The following is a 13,655-nucleotide window of genomic DNA, read 5'->3' as shown; positions in this document are numbered from 1 at the left end:
TATTTATTATATGTGCATTATATAGATACATGAGATCAATATATTTATTAGACATGTTATGTGTAGATACATGAGATCAATATATTTATTATATATGTATTATATGTAGACACATGAGATCAATATATTTATTATACATGTGTTATGTACCTATACATAAGATCAGTATATTTATTATATGTGCATTATATAGATACATGAAATCAATTTATTAAATGTGTTACATGTAGATACATGAGATCAATATATTTATTAAAGGTGTGTTATATGTAGATACATAAGATCAACATATTTATTATACATGTGTTATGTGTATATAAATGAGATCAATATATTATTATACATGCATTACATGTAGATACATGAAATCAATATATTACTATACATGCATTATATGTAGATACATGAGATCGATATATTTATTAAGCATGTTATATGTAGATACATGAGATCATATATTTATCATACATGCATTACATGTATACACGTGAGATCAATATATTTATCTTACATGCATGACATGTCTATACATGAGACCGATATATTTATTATACATGTGTTACACATCTATACATGAGGTCAATATATCTAAATATGTATTTACATTTATCTCTTTTCTAAGTACCCTCTTTATGACATCTCACCCCTCAATAGCTCAGCACTCCAGACAAGTCTGCTTTTCTCATAGCACGGAATTATTCTCCCACGTGAGAGAGTTAACGGTAACCAGCTCACACCATCTACTTCTTTGGATCTCACAGATTGCGTTGAGCTGTCTTGTCTCCACCGTCTCCTTTAATCTGAACGGGTTTCCCTGCTACACCGTCCGAGGCGTCGTCCAGGCTGTCCGAGGCGTCCATCCCGTGGGCTTGCAGACAGCCCCACCTTCTGGATGCCTCCTTTCTGCTCCTCTGTCCCTGTGTTCCCTCCAGGTTCAACGCCTGGATTAGATTCCGGTTAAATGTCTTTCTCCAGGACAGGCTGTGGATGATGCGTGAGAGGTTCCGTAACTGGCCATGGGAATGTCGGTTCGCGGTCGGTTGAGGGATGACACTGGGCCTCTGCGTGGAAAAGGTGTGTTTTCCCACCTGCTGTGCGTGAGTAAGCCGAGGTGAGGCTTCGCCACCTGCAAACACCCGATTCTCCAACAACGGGTCACTCGTGGTCCTGGCGCCCACTGACAGTCCTTGCCCCAATCAACCGTTTCATTGGGGGTAGCAGATGGCGTTTTGTCAGTCCATTTCTTTTCCGTTTATAAGCTGGATTCTCCTTGGAAGAAGGGTTTTTCCTCATCAACTGGGGATGAGTTGAGTTCTTCTAAAAAGGCAGGCTCTAGGTGTCATTCTTCTCTTTAATTACCAACTTTACAAGTAAGAAGATGGGGAAGTAGTTATAATACTACTTGGTTACAATAGCAGGTTTTATTTGCCATTCTCTCTTCTCTCTTTTTTTAGGATTAATATGGATCAAGGTTTTTTTTTTTGTGTGTTTTGTTTTTTATATTTTCAATGTGTTATAAGCAATGAGAAACATTGTTCTTTATCCTTTCTGAAGCTCAACTTGCCCCTAATTTGGCCTGTGGGGGCCCCTTTGAGCAGTTCCTCTGTCATTTTCACCCTGAGTGTCCCTTCCTTTCAGACGTAGCGGTGTCCACTTCATCCTGGGTTTTTCTTGCTTCAGACTTGGAATCATCCATTCCTACAAGAAGCCGTGGCTCCTTCTAACAGGAAAATGTATTTAGAAACCAAGCTGTAGGGATTCAGAGTGCTGTCTGTTCCTGGGTATCACTACTTCTAGACCTTTCCAGTGGCCACAATTAGAGGCACACACCTAAAATGTGTTTCCAGATATTTACATGTCTATAAAATCAGAACTTCATATTGCTATTTTCAATTCAAATCTAATATTAGGGGTTTTTCCTTAACTCCTTTGATTTTATGTTTGTATCTCCTTTCTCTTACAGTGAAAAATGTGGTTTTTAATGGCATCACTGTATCTACTAACTTTCAATATTCAAGAAATAGTTTTGGAATTAGAACAATAATGTTACTACAGAGTGATGTTTAAGTTTTCTTTGTGGTTATTTTTGTCCTCATATTATATCCCACCAGGGGAATATAGATCAGAGTACTGTGTTCAGCTGTGGTAAATTCATTCCATTTTATTTTTTAGATTATACTTTACTTTTACTTAGTTTTATTTTTCCTGTTTTTCCTTCCCTTCCCTTCCCTCCCCCCCCTCCCCTCGCCTCCCCTCTCCCTCCCTTCCCTTTCCCCTCCCTGGTGAACCTGGACTCCAGGCTGTGCTGCTTTGTGTGGACTTTTCAAATGTCTGCACAGTTTATTCTTCTGGGCTGTCAGGTGTCTGGAGGGCTGGTTTGGATGCTCATCCCCTGTGCTCATCCAGTTACCAAGAAGGTGTCAATGTTCAGGGGGCACTTGGCTCCTTAGGGGTGCTTTGTGTTCTCTCCTTTCCCTCCCTTCTCACATGGACACTAGGGGGGACTTGACCACATTCTCATTTATGGTCACACCTCCTCTGTGTCATTCCCACAGTTCCTGTGATTCCTGTGGTCGTCACACACCACCTACCATCATCTCAGCGCTGGCTCATCTGTCATCACCAGCACCATCAGCACCCGAATCAGCACCAGCACCAACAGGGTCAGCAGCACGAGCAGCACCAGCAGCAGCACCAGCACGAAAACCGGCAGCAGCAGCAGCAGAGCAGCACCGGCAGCACCAGCAGCAGCACCAACACCACCACCGCCACGAGCAGCAGAGCACCAGCACCAGCAGCAGCGGCACCAGCACCACCAGCAGCAGGCCAGCACCAACAGCAACGACCACCACCACCAGCAGAGCACCAGCAGGAACACCAGCAGCAGCACCAGCACGCGCAGCAGAACCAGGACCAGCACCAGCACCATCACTCGCAACAGCACCAGACAGCAGCAGCACCATTACCATCATCATCACCATCATCACCATCATCACCATTACCATCATCATCACTATCATCACTATCATCATCACCATCATCACCATCACCACCATCACCATCACAAATACCATCATCATCATCACCACTACCACCATCATCCTCATCACTATTTTCACCATCATCATCACCGCCACCATCATCACCACCACCATCATCATCATGTTTAATTAGAAGGCAAGAGAGTAGCATCTAGATGACACAAAGACCAAATCAAGAATCCAAGCTGGAGACCCCAAGAAGAAGAAAGGAGTCTTCAAGGAAGGGGGTATTTGGAGTCAGAAGAGACAATGGGAGTTAGGTCTGTTTCTGGTAACACATTACAGGGAGTGGTAGATGGTGCCCCAAGGCAGGCCTGGGTGCTTCTGGAGCTGGAGATACCTCCTCCCCCAGCTGTCACCTCCCTAGTGTGTCCCCTCTGCAGCTGGTTCTGCCTCATTTTAACATGCACCCCAAGTCCTGAGAAGGGTGAATCAGGTAGAGCTAAGGTGAGGGCTGGTTCTCAAAAGTAGCCCTAGAGATGTCCAGCTCCCAGTTGACATTCCCTGTGTTCCACACCAATGTCCTGCCATGGACCCCCCTCACCCACTCTTCCACCCTCAGATCTGCTGCCTCAGTGGGTAGTCTTCAGACTGCAGTATGCATATCCTAAAGTACCAAAAGATGTTCTAAAGGGTACATGGGCATGGAGCATTGGAATAGGATCACTTTCCAGATCTTCCTCACCCAGACTTCATGCTGGTTTGGGGCCCCACCTCCCCTTCCACCAGTGTCCTCTCCCATGCCCCCAGCAAAGTACATTCTTCACCCATCCCAAGTCCAAAGGGAGCTGGCCCTTGGAAGCACCAAGACAGAGAACAATGCAAAGCACCAGCGAGGGTGCTGAGAAGCCGTCTGACCTCAATGGCTTGGAGCCAAGTCCCTTCGCATGTCAGTTATCAGATTCTCTAACCGAGGTCTAACTGAGGTCTCAGCATTGGATCTTTATGGGTAACTTTTGGTGATGAAACACTCTGTGATTTTTGGCACCTAACACGAAATGATTTCAGTGAATTGAATGAACTTCTATAGCCTTCTAATCCCAGATGTTAATTTACGTGTCCAATGTTTCTCAGTGTTTATATACAGAAAATGACAATTAAGCGCAGGATTGATGTTGAACCCTAAATGACTAGTAAGCCCTTTGTTCATGGATCCATGAAGGGGTAGAGAAGGGAGCCCAGCACATCTTTGACAAAGCTTTGCCATTGAGCTTAATAATTATTTATAAAAATTCATAGTAGAGCAGTTGCTTTCATTAATTGTGAATTACTAATAAATATAATTATAACTTAATCCAAAATAAATGAACATTTAGAGACTGATGGTCACAGAAAATTATTTAATTTTTATTTCATTTTTAATTATTTATATGTTAATTATAGCAAAATAAGACAGAGTGCACCACAAAACATTTTAAAATATAATAAATATTATATTCAACTACAAGGCTATAGGGGAATTAGAAGGGAGGTACAAGTTCAAGGAGAAAAATCAAGGAGAAAAAGAGTAGTGTAAAATCTCCATCTGTTAAAGGGACCTCATTTATTCAGTTTTTAAAAGTGGGGCGTGATGGTTAATAAAATGCTAGGGTGTTTAGATTTCACTGGAAATATTTTTTCCCTTTTTATTGTAGTAAAATCCATATAACCTAAAATTTACCATTTTAACCTGCACAATTCAGCGTCATGAGGTACATTCACGACGTTGTGCAGCCACATGTAGTTCCAGAGTTTTTCATCACCCAAATGGAAACCCTGTACCCATTAGCAGTCCCTCCTCATTTCCACTCCCCCAAACTCTAGGCAACCACTAATCTGCTTTCTCTCTGTGTGGATTTACTTTTCTGGGTATTTAATATAAATGGAATCACACAACATGTGACCTTTTGTGTCTGACTTGTTTCACTCAGCATGTTTTTAAGGTTCATCCACGTTGTAAGGTGGACCAGAACTTCATTCTCTTTCATGGCTGAATAATAGTCTGTTGCATGGATATAACAGGTTTTATTTGTATGGTCATCAATCGGTGGACATTTGCGTTATTTCTACCTTTGGACTGGTAAGAACACTGCTATGAATATGTGGGTACAAGTTTTTGTGTGGATACATGTTTTCAGTTCTTTGGGGTATCATACCCAGGGTGGAATTGCTGGGTCATATGATAACTCTATATTTAACTTTTAAGAGGCTGTCAAATTGTTTACCACAGCTCATTGGGTATATTTTAAAGAGTTATGTTTACGATAACCCAGAAATTGCATCATTTGCAACTACAGATAAAATTATCCTAGATGTCAACTTACAGATGTAGGAGGAGATGCATAAGGCTGTGGTTCCCTCATGGATACAAGAACAGAAGTATTTGAAAGCCTGACTCACCAGGGATATGGAAGATGACTCAGTGGGACGGGGAGCTCCTCACCTGGCTGGGGCAATGGTGTCTTGGTCCTTAGGTGTACAAAGAGTCCAGAACACAGCTAAGAGGAGCCATTGATGCTTCTAAAACACAACCTCGATCTGTAAGAGCATCCCGTGCCTCTGTGTGTCTTTATTCCTAAGGAATATTTGCTTTATGAAGAAGCTGCTTTAAAACATGCTGGAAAAGTATAGATTACATTGACATTTATGAGGTGAGAAAAGTCAAGGGAACTTTTTGTGATCCCTGTCCTTTCATTGTGAATCAATTCATTCATTCAACAAATATTTATTGATGACTGTGCCAGTTCGATGTATTATGTCCCCCAAATGCCATTATCTTTGATGCAATCTTGTGTGGGTAGACATATTAGTGTGGAATCCTTTGAGCGTTTCCATGGAGAGGTGATTCAATCAACTGTGGACAAGACCTTTGGTTGGATAATTTCCATGGAGGTGTTGCCCCACCCATTTAGGGTGGGTCTGAATTAAATTACTGGAGCACTATATAAACTCAGACAGAAGGAGTGAGCTTGCTACAGCCAAGAGGAACACTTTGAAGAATGCACAGGAGCTGAGAGAGGAGCTGCAGGTGAGAGAGAGTTTGAAAACGGCCGTTGAAAACAGACTCTTGCTCTGGAGAAGCTAAGAGAGGACAAATGCCCCAAGAGCAACTAAGAGTGACATTTTTGAGGAACTGCAGCCTAGAGAGGAACGTCCTGGGAGAAAGCCATTTTGAAACCAGAACTTTGGAGCAGACGCCAGCTACGCGCCTTCCCAGCTAACAGAGGTTTTCCGGACACCATTGGCCATCCTCCAGTGAAGGTACCTGATTGTTGATGTGTTACCTTGGGCACTTTATGGCCTTAAGACTGTAACTGTGTGACCAAATAAACCCCCTTTATAAAAGCCAATCCATTTTTGGTGTTTTGCGTCCCGGCAGCATTAGCAAACCAGAACAATGACCCTGTGTTGAATGCTGGTTGTGGAGTGAGATTCTTCATCTGCTAACGCAGTTTCCCATCTCGGCAGTATTGACAACTGGGGCCATTGAATTCCTTGTGGGGGGGCACCCTGGGCATTGTGGGGTGTTGAGCAGCATCCCCGGGCTCCCCCCACTCGATGCCAAGGGCACCCCCCACCAGTCCAGACATTGCCGAGTATCCCCCGGAGGACATGATTGTCCCTGGTTGTGAACCACTGCCACCGATAGATTAGATTCGAGAGATGATAGACAGATAGTTAAACAGACTGACAGACACATGGAGTCTCTCCTGCTCTTGACATCTGCAGCTGTATCATACTTTGTTTTAGGGGTTCTCCTGTGCATTGTGGGGTGTTGAGCAGCACCCTTGACCTCTACCCACTAGATGCCAGGAGCATCCCTCTCCTCAGTCCTGACAACCAAAAATGTCTCCACACATCGCTAAGTGTACTCCAGGGGAGACAAATTGCCCCCAGTGGAGGATCACAATGTCAAATGAAGATTACGGATATGTTCTCATCCTTTACCACTGTTTAACTACACACACTAATTGTTTTAGGAAATAAGTATGCACCAGGAGCATCTTTTCTATCAGGAAATGTGCTACGAGCTGGGGAATATAACAGGTAGCAAAGCACTTTCCTTCAAAGATTCAGAATTGGGTGGAGATGGATTCCCTGAATCCGTAGTTACTCATCCAATCTTCCCAACCACACTTTCTAGTCTGCTCCCTCTGCCTGCTCGAGGATTTCTGCTCTGCTCCCTCTCTCTCCTCCTTTTCTCCTTCTGTTCCACCACGAGTGAAATCATCACCGTTATGAGGAAAAGGCTTTGGGCGGGACGTCCTGTGCACTCAGTTGACCGCGGTGGGGTTTCCTCGCATCGAGCTCTGTCTGTGCCCACAGCTGCCTTCAGGATGTTAACTCGGCAGGTTTCTGCTGGGTTTAGTCAACATCTTTCATGAGACCCTTCCAAAAAGGGCAAGTGCGGGACACTGATTACGTGCTTCAACTTGGCGGGCCTGGGCTGGGGGACCGGATCCACCCCTGGGGAGGGTAGTGGGCACGGGCGACAGCGCCCTCTACAGCCCCCCGGGCCTGGGAAAGTGAGGCCGGAGGCAGGCCCCATTTCCTCACCCAAAATACACCACTGTTAGGGGAGGCTTGCCGGAGGGAACCGCCTTTTCCCCACCCCCTTATCTTGCCCGGACACTCCCCGTTGCCAGCGCAACTCCCATCACCACCGGTGCGCATACATTGTTGCCAGACACCGTTACGGGAGCAACTCTCGCCCCTTTTCAATCAACCTCCGCGCCCTCTCAGAACCAATCCAAGCCTTTAACCTCTACAGCTATCCCGCCCTCTAAACGCCCGATATAAGCTTGTACTCTCCCCTAATAAAGCTCTCTCTCTCTTGGTTTTCTTCATCCTAAAAGAAACGTGTCCCGCCTGTTCCTTTCTCGCCGCCCTCCATACTTTGCACGCCTCCCGCCGGGGACCTGGCCAAGTCCCCCGCCTCGCCCTCGCCTCCGGGAAAGAGCCCCCGCCGCCAGTACCCTCGGAGCAATCCTGAGAGCCTAGGATTTAGCAACCGGCCGCCACCCTCCCCCAGACGAGTCAACTGCGACCGCAGGCAAGTAGGAAAAGAAAGTGGTTGTCCCCCAGAAAGTTAAGTCCAGAGTTGCCAGGGGAACTGGCAACCCCACTCCAAGGCATATGCCCCAAAGAACTGGAAACAAGGACTCAAGCCAATCCTTGTACCTGATGCAGCTTTATTTAGAGTCACTGAAAGTGGGGAACAACCCAAACGTCTGTAACTGGATGAATGGATAAACAAGATGTATGTGAATACAGTGGAATATTTTTTGGCCATAAAAGGAGTGAAATTCTGATACTTGGCACACATGGAGGACCCTCAAAGATGTTATGCTCAGTGAATGAAGCTGGACACAAAAGGCCACACGCAGTGAGATTCCATTTATGGGAAATGTCCAGAATAGGCAAATCCATGGAGACAGAAAGCAGATTCATGGTTGTCTAGAGAGGGGGAAAGGACAGTGACTGTTAATGAGTATGGGGTCTCCTTTCAAGGTGATGAAACTATTTTGGAACTAGATAGAGGTGATGGTTGCACAACTTTGCAAAGGTACTAAATGCCACTTTAAAATACTTAATTTTAGGTCACATGAATGTGACCTCAATTTAAAAAAGCTTTTAAAAAGAAGGACAAGTGACATCTTGAGGACATTTTCAGGTGCAGGTGGAGGCTGTTGCACCATTAGGAGCTGGAAGAATAAACCCAGGGAGGTTAGAAGCATGCAAACATCAAAATATGGTCAACTGGACCAAGCATACTTCACACAGAGACTTGGTGTGCAAGGCAGGGTGTGCCACCATGGGAAAGATTTGCAACAGCACCCAGTCACAGAAAACTTAGCCACCAGGGAGTCTGTGTGCCCTGGAATCCCACAAATGTGCAACCAACTAGCACGGAGGAGAAGGTGCTCCAAGGAAGTCCAGGACACCTCTAGCTGCAAACCGTTTCCTGTTGAGGACAGTCAGGAGTTGACTAATTGAGAATAACTCAAGTCATTAACGAGATGGGGGATTGACTTGTGGGGAAAGATAAAAGGCTTCCAGTTTGCAGAGCTTGGCTGAAGCATGAGTGGCGGGATTCTCTTGGCAGTCTACGAACACTTGAAAGACATAAAGACCAAGGACAGCCCAGAATTATTTAGAATAGCATAAGGGGTTATAATTAGGAGTATTAGGATAAAATGAAGAAAGGGAAATTGTAGGGTTTGGTGTCAGGAAAATTTGCTTGACAGGGTGCATTCATAGATTATGAAAAAACATCTCGAGGGACACGACTGAGACCCCATCACATGCAGTTTGACAAGATGAAATACTAGAGTGTGTTTTACAGGGAGAAAATCTTTCTTGACTCTTGGGAGAGGTTTTGAAGTTTCTAAGAAGTGATTCTCATCCATCATGTTTTGATTCTCTGATTTTATATTTTCACAGACTGGCATAAAACAGATGACACGTAGGAATAGATGAGCTTGGGGCTAGTTGGGACTTTGGTTTCCACGGCCCGTGATGCCCACAGGGAGTAAAAGTTGCAATTGTTGGCTTCTTGCCTGCCATGTCACAGTTAATTGAATCTGATATGCTTTTGAAAGTGGAAAAATTCTCATGAGGTGGACTAGATTTAGGGCTTTTATCTGACTCTTCATGCAATTATGGAGCAAATTTTTTAAAATAGACTATTTTTTGCTTTAAAGAGCAAGAAGAGTTTGGTAAAACCATGGGTTTCAAAAACAGCTTATAAGTCATGGTTGGGGGGAAACTACTTTTTGACCAGGGAATTGTTCTGTGAGAACAAAGTGTGGGGAAGAATCTGAACCTCATAACTTTTCAGAGGCCCTGGTTTGGCATAACCAGCAGGTCACACAGGTTCATGCATGTAGAGGGAGGTGGAGTGAGTGGTCAATGCTGACCACATTCACTCAAAGGCCAGTGTCATGGAAATATCCCATGTCTGCTGAGTGGATATGACTGTCCCCTTCCAGGATAAGAGAGAAAGACCCTGGGAGTGAGGCCTTGGTTCTTGGAGAACTCCATTCCTAGACTTGGGATTCAAGCATCACCTTCCATGCCCCATCTCCACATGAATTCTTGAGGATGCTTGTCCTCTGTCCTTGGATGTCTTGGGTCTTGGGAACTCCATTTGCTAGACTTGGGATTCAAGCATTGTCCTCCATGTGCCCACCATCTCTGCATGAATTGTTGAGGATGGCTGTCCTCTGTCCCTGAGTGCATTGGGTCTTGGGAACTCCATTTACTAGACTTGGGATTCAAGCATCACCCTCCACATTCCCACCATGTCTGCATGAATTGTTGAGGATGGCTGTCCTCTGTCCCTGAGTGCACTGGGTCTTGGCAACTCCATTTACTAGACTTGGGATTCAAGCATCATCTGCCACATGCCTACCATCTCCACATGAATTGTTGAGGATGCTTGTCCTCTGTCCTTGGGTGCACTGGGTCTTGGGAACTCCATTTGCTAGAGCATCACACTCCCCGTGCTCACCATGTCTGCATAAATTGTTGAGGATGCTTGTCCTCTGTCCTTGGGTTACTTGAGTCTTGGGAACTCTATTCATCAACTTGGGATTCAAGCATCGTCCTCCACATGGCTACCATCTCTGCATGAATTGTCGAGGATGCTTGTCCTCTGTCCCTGAGTGCATTAGGTCTTGGGAACTCCATTTACCAGACTTGGGATTCAAGCATCACCCTCCACGTGCCCACATCTCTACATGAATTGTTGAGAGCCCTGCTCACCTCTCCCTAGGGCTGAGCTCAGAAGCATCCTCAGTGTTTCCTCCCGGGGGTTTAGCCTACCACATGAGGTTGGAAGTCCTAGCTCCACTCGTCGCAGACCCCCAGCCCAAAGCCACCTGAGCAGTGACTTTCTGCTTTATCTCCACCTTCTCCCTGTATCCCCACCCCTCCTGCATATAGATTTATATCACAATGCTCCATCTCCTATCAAAACGCAACCGTGTTTTCCAACATCCAGGTCCGATTTTCTGATTGTTTCCACACCAAGATAAAACCAGGGAATTTAGTTGGTTATTTAGATACCTGACCGTGCAAATGGCCACTCTCTGGGTCTCTGGATATGAAAATGTCTGGGAGTTGATTATACAGTGAGACTTTCCCGGGATGCTTTGTGCAGCCTCAGGGTCATGTTCCAGCAAGGAGCTTCCTGAGTGCGGTGAGTGCGGAGAACCACATCAATGTCCACATCACCCCCTCCCAGCGCTCCTCACCAAACTGGGTGAATTTGCGAAGAAGGGAAGCAATTTAAAACTCCGCGATCCAGCCAAATCTAGGCCACCTATAACATGGGCTTGTTTCTTTTAAATAGTACTGCTAAATTATAATTATATTTCATTATGCATTTTCCAAAGAAGGATGCTTTTGTAACAAGACCCAACCTTGGCCTCCTGCTATTATAAATCTCAAGACGTAGGGTCACCCCGGTCGGCGGGAGGGGGAGCCCTGGGGGGGGTCCTCTGGATTTGTGGGCAGGAAGTAAGCTTTGGATGGGTGCACTGCAGTGAGCACCTTCATATTTATGACGAGTAGATGTTGGAGAAAGCAGAGTCTGCAGAAATTCTGGCACTGCTAGCATTCAGCATGCCTTAGGTTCCTTCGTTGCTTTCCTTTAATTTATCTCCTGGTAAATGAAAACCAAACATATTCTTAAAAGGAGTACACTTTGTGCCAAGAACATGAATGGGGGAAGCCAATGGTGCTGAAGAAGTTGGGGGGTGGGCAATAATTACCGGAGTGATTTGTGGCATCCCTTACGAATAACGGTATTTCCACGAAAAGCGTTAAAATTTAAAAAATGAAAGGGAATGGGGACCGCCCCCCATTTCGATTGGGTGCAGCTTGCAGGAAATCATGGAGTTCACCACCCACGTGGCAAGCGGGTCGTGTCCATGTCCCGGGCGGGAGGGAGGCCAGCCCGGCTCGGCCCCAGCGTCCTTCTGTCTGGAGCTGGGAACCCACCGGAAGGGCTGGGCAGTCTGCGGACGCTCAGCCCTGACCGAGCGCTTTGCAAACCAGCTCTGCGGAGGGCGAGTCTCTTCCCAAGACCCCATGACGCAGCTCTCCTCCCGTCCCTAGAACATTCCTTTTCTAATTTTGTGGCCGCACACACTTCCCAGCCAAAGCCGTTTTGTTTCAGGTCAACGGTTTCCTTGTGCGCGTCCTCCTTCCTCAGTGAGCGGCTTGGGTTGGGGCATCTCCGTGGGCCTGGGGCAGGCATGGAAGACGCTCCTGGCGCTGAGTCTACTGCGAGGGGTCTGCTAAATTCGGGACCAGGGCAGCCGGGGCTGGTGGGGGGCAGGGAGGGGCCGTGGTGCAGAGGGAGGGGCCGAGCCTTGCCAGGAGTTATTTAAAGAATTTCTGAAAAAACCGTTGGCTTGGATTAACAAGTAGAGAGCTTTGGTTGGAACACAAATTAAGATGTTAGCACCAACAAGCCCAGCTTCAACCCCATTTTAAACATTTAAGATGGGGAAAGCACCCCAAGGTGTGAGATTGTAGATACCAGGAAAATCCACATCTAAAATCCAAGTTGAATAAAGGGGAAGCATGTGATTGAAAGTTCTCAAATTGACTCAGTTTGTGAGGTGTGTTGTTCTCTAAGTTCCTTTGGATAAAATCAGTCATACTGAAACTAAAATCAGAGAGGGGATGCTGTTCAGAATCAGGAACTGATTTTGTAAAGGGGAAAGCACCCTCATGGGCATATTTATATAATCCTTGTGTGTTGTAGTTTGACTCTGGAGAAAGGTTAGAAAGGCATATCTATCAATCAATCAATCTATCTATCTATCTATCTATCTATCTATCTATCTATCTATCTATCTCTTTGTCTATCTATCTGGTTACCCCTAAAGAGGTGGGTTGAGGGTGTGTGTAGTGGGAGCAATTACAATTTTCTTTTATTCCTTTGCATTATTTGTCTGGTTCTGGTAAAATTTAAGCATACAGCAAAGTAAGAAAAAAAAGAGCCACAAAGTCCTATTAGTAGAAGGGAGCTAATGGAAATTGTTTTCCAAATTTCTGAAACATAATATTGAATTCTCTGGTATCTTCCTTCAGTTGGAATAATGTAATAAAAATTAGGTGTGGGCTAGGTCTGCAGGCAGATGATGGAAATACAGTTTCAAAAACAACCATTTAAAATAAAGTGAGAGGAAAATAAATAAATAAAGGAGACTATAGAAAAGGGGGCAAAGAAGAGATTTTTTAGTTTCTCTGGAGCGTTGCTGGAAGTAAGCTGGCTACTTCTTAGTTTTGCACTAACTGCACTCTGCCTTTGGAGCAAGCATTTGGCTTTGAAATTCACATAAATTTCAGAGTGACTGTGACGACAGAGGCACCCACAGCTTGTGCTTTTCCTGAGCCTTCCTTGCTCCCACTTTAGGGTTTCTGCAGGCCGAGTCTTGTCGAGACGGTTCTTAGCCAATAGTGTATAAGGCATCTTTTAAAACCAGCATTCCAGCTCTTTTAATAAATGTGGGCATCCAGCTCCATTAATGTGTTTCTTACAGTGAAAATGCTTCCTGCTATATCCCAAGGTGTTTTATTTTACATCACAGTGTGTGACTTAAGGCAGTATTAACTTGG

Source organism: Choloepus didactylus, assembly GCF_015220235.1.
Source record: "Choloepus didactylus isolate mChoDid1 chromosome X unlocalized genomic scaffold, mChoDid1.pri SUPER_X_unloc3, whole genome shotgun sequence".
Lineage (NCBI taxonomy): Eukaryota > Metazoa > Chordata > Mammalia > Pilosa > Megalonychidae > Choloepus > Choloepus didactylus.
The sequence above is the reverse complement of the archived record's forward strand: the minus strand, read 5'-3'. Positions refer to the sequence as shown.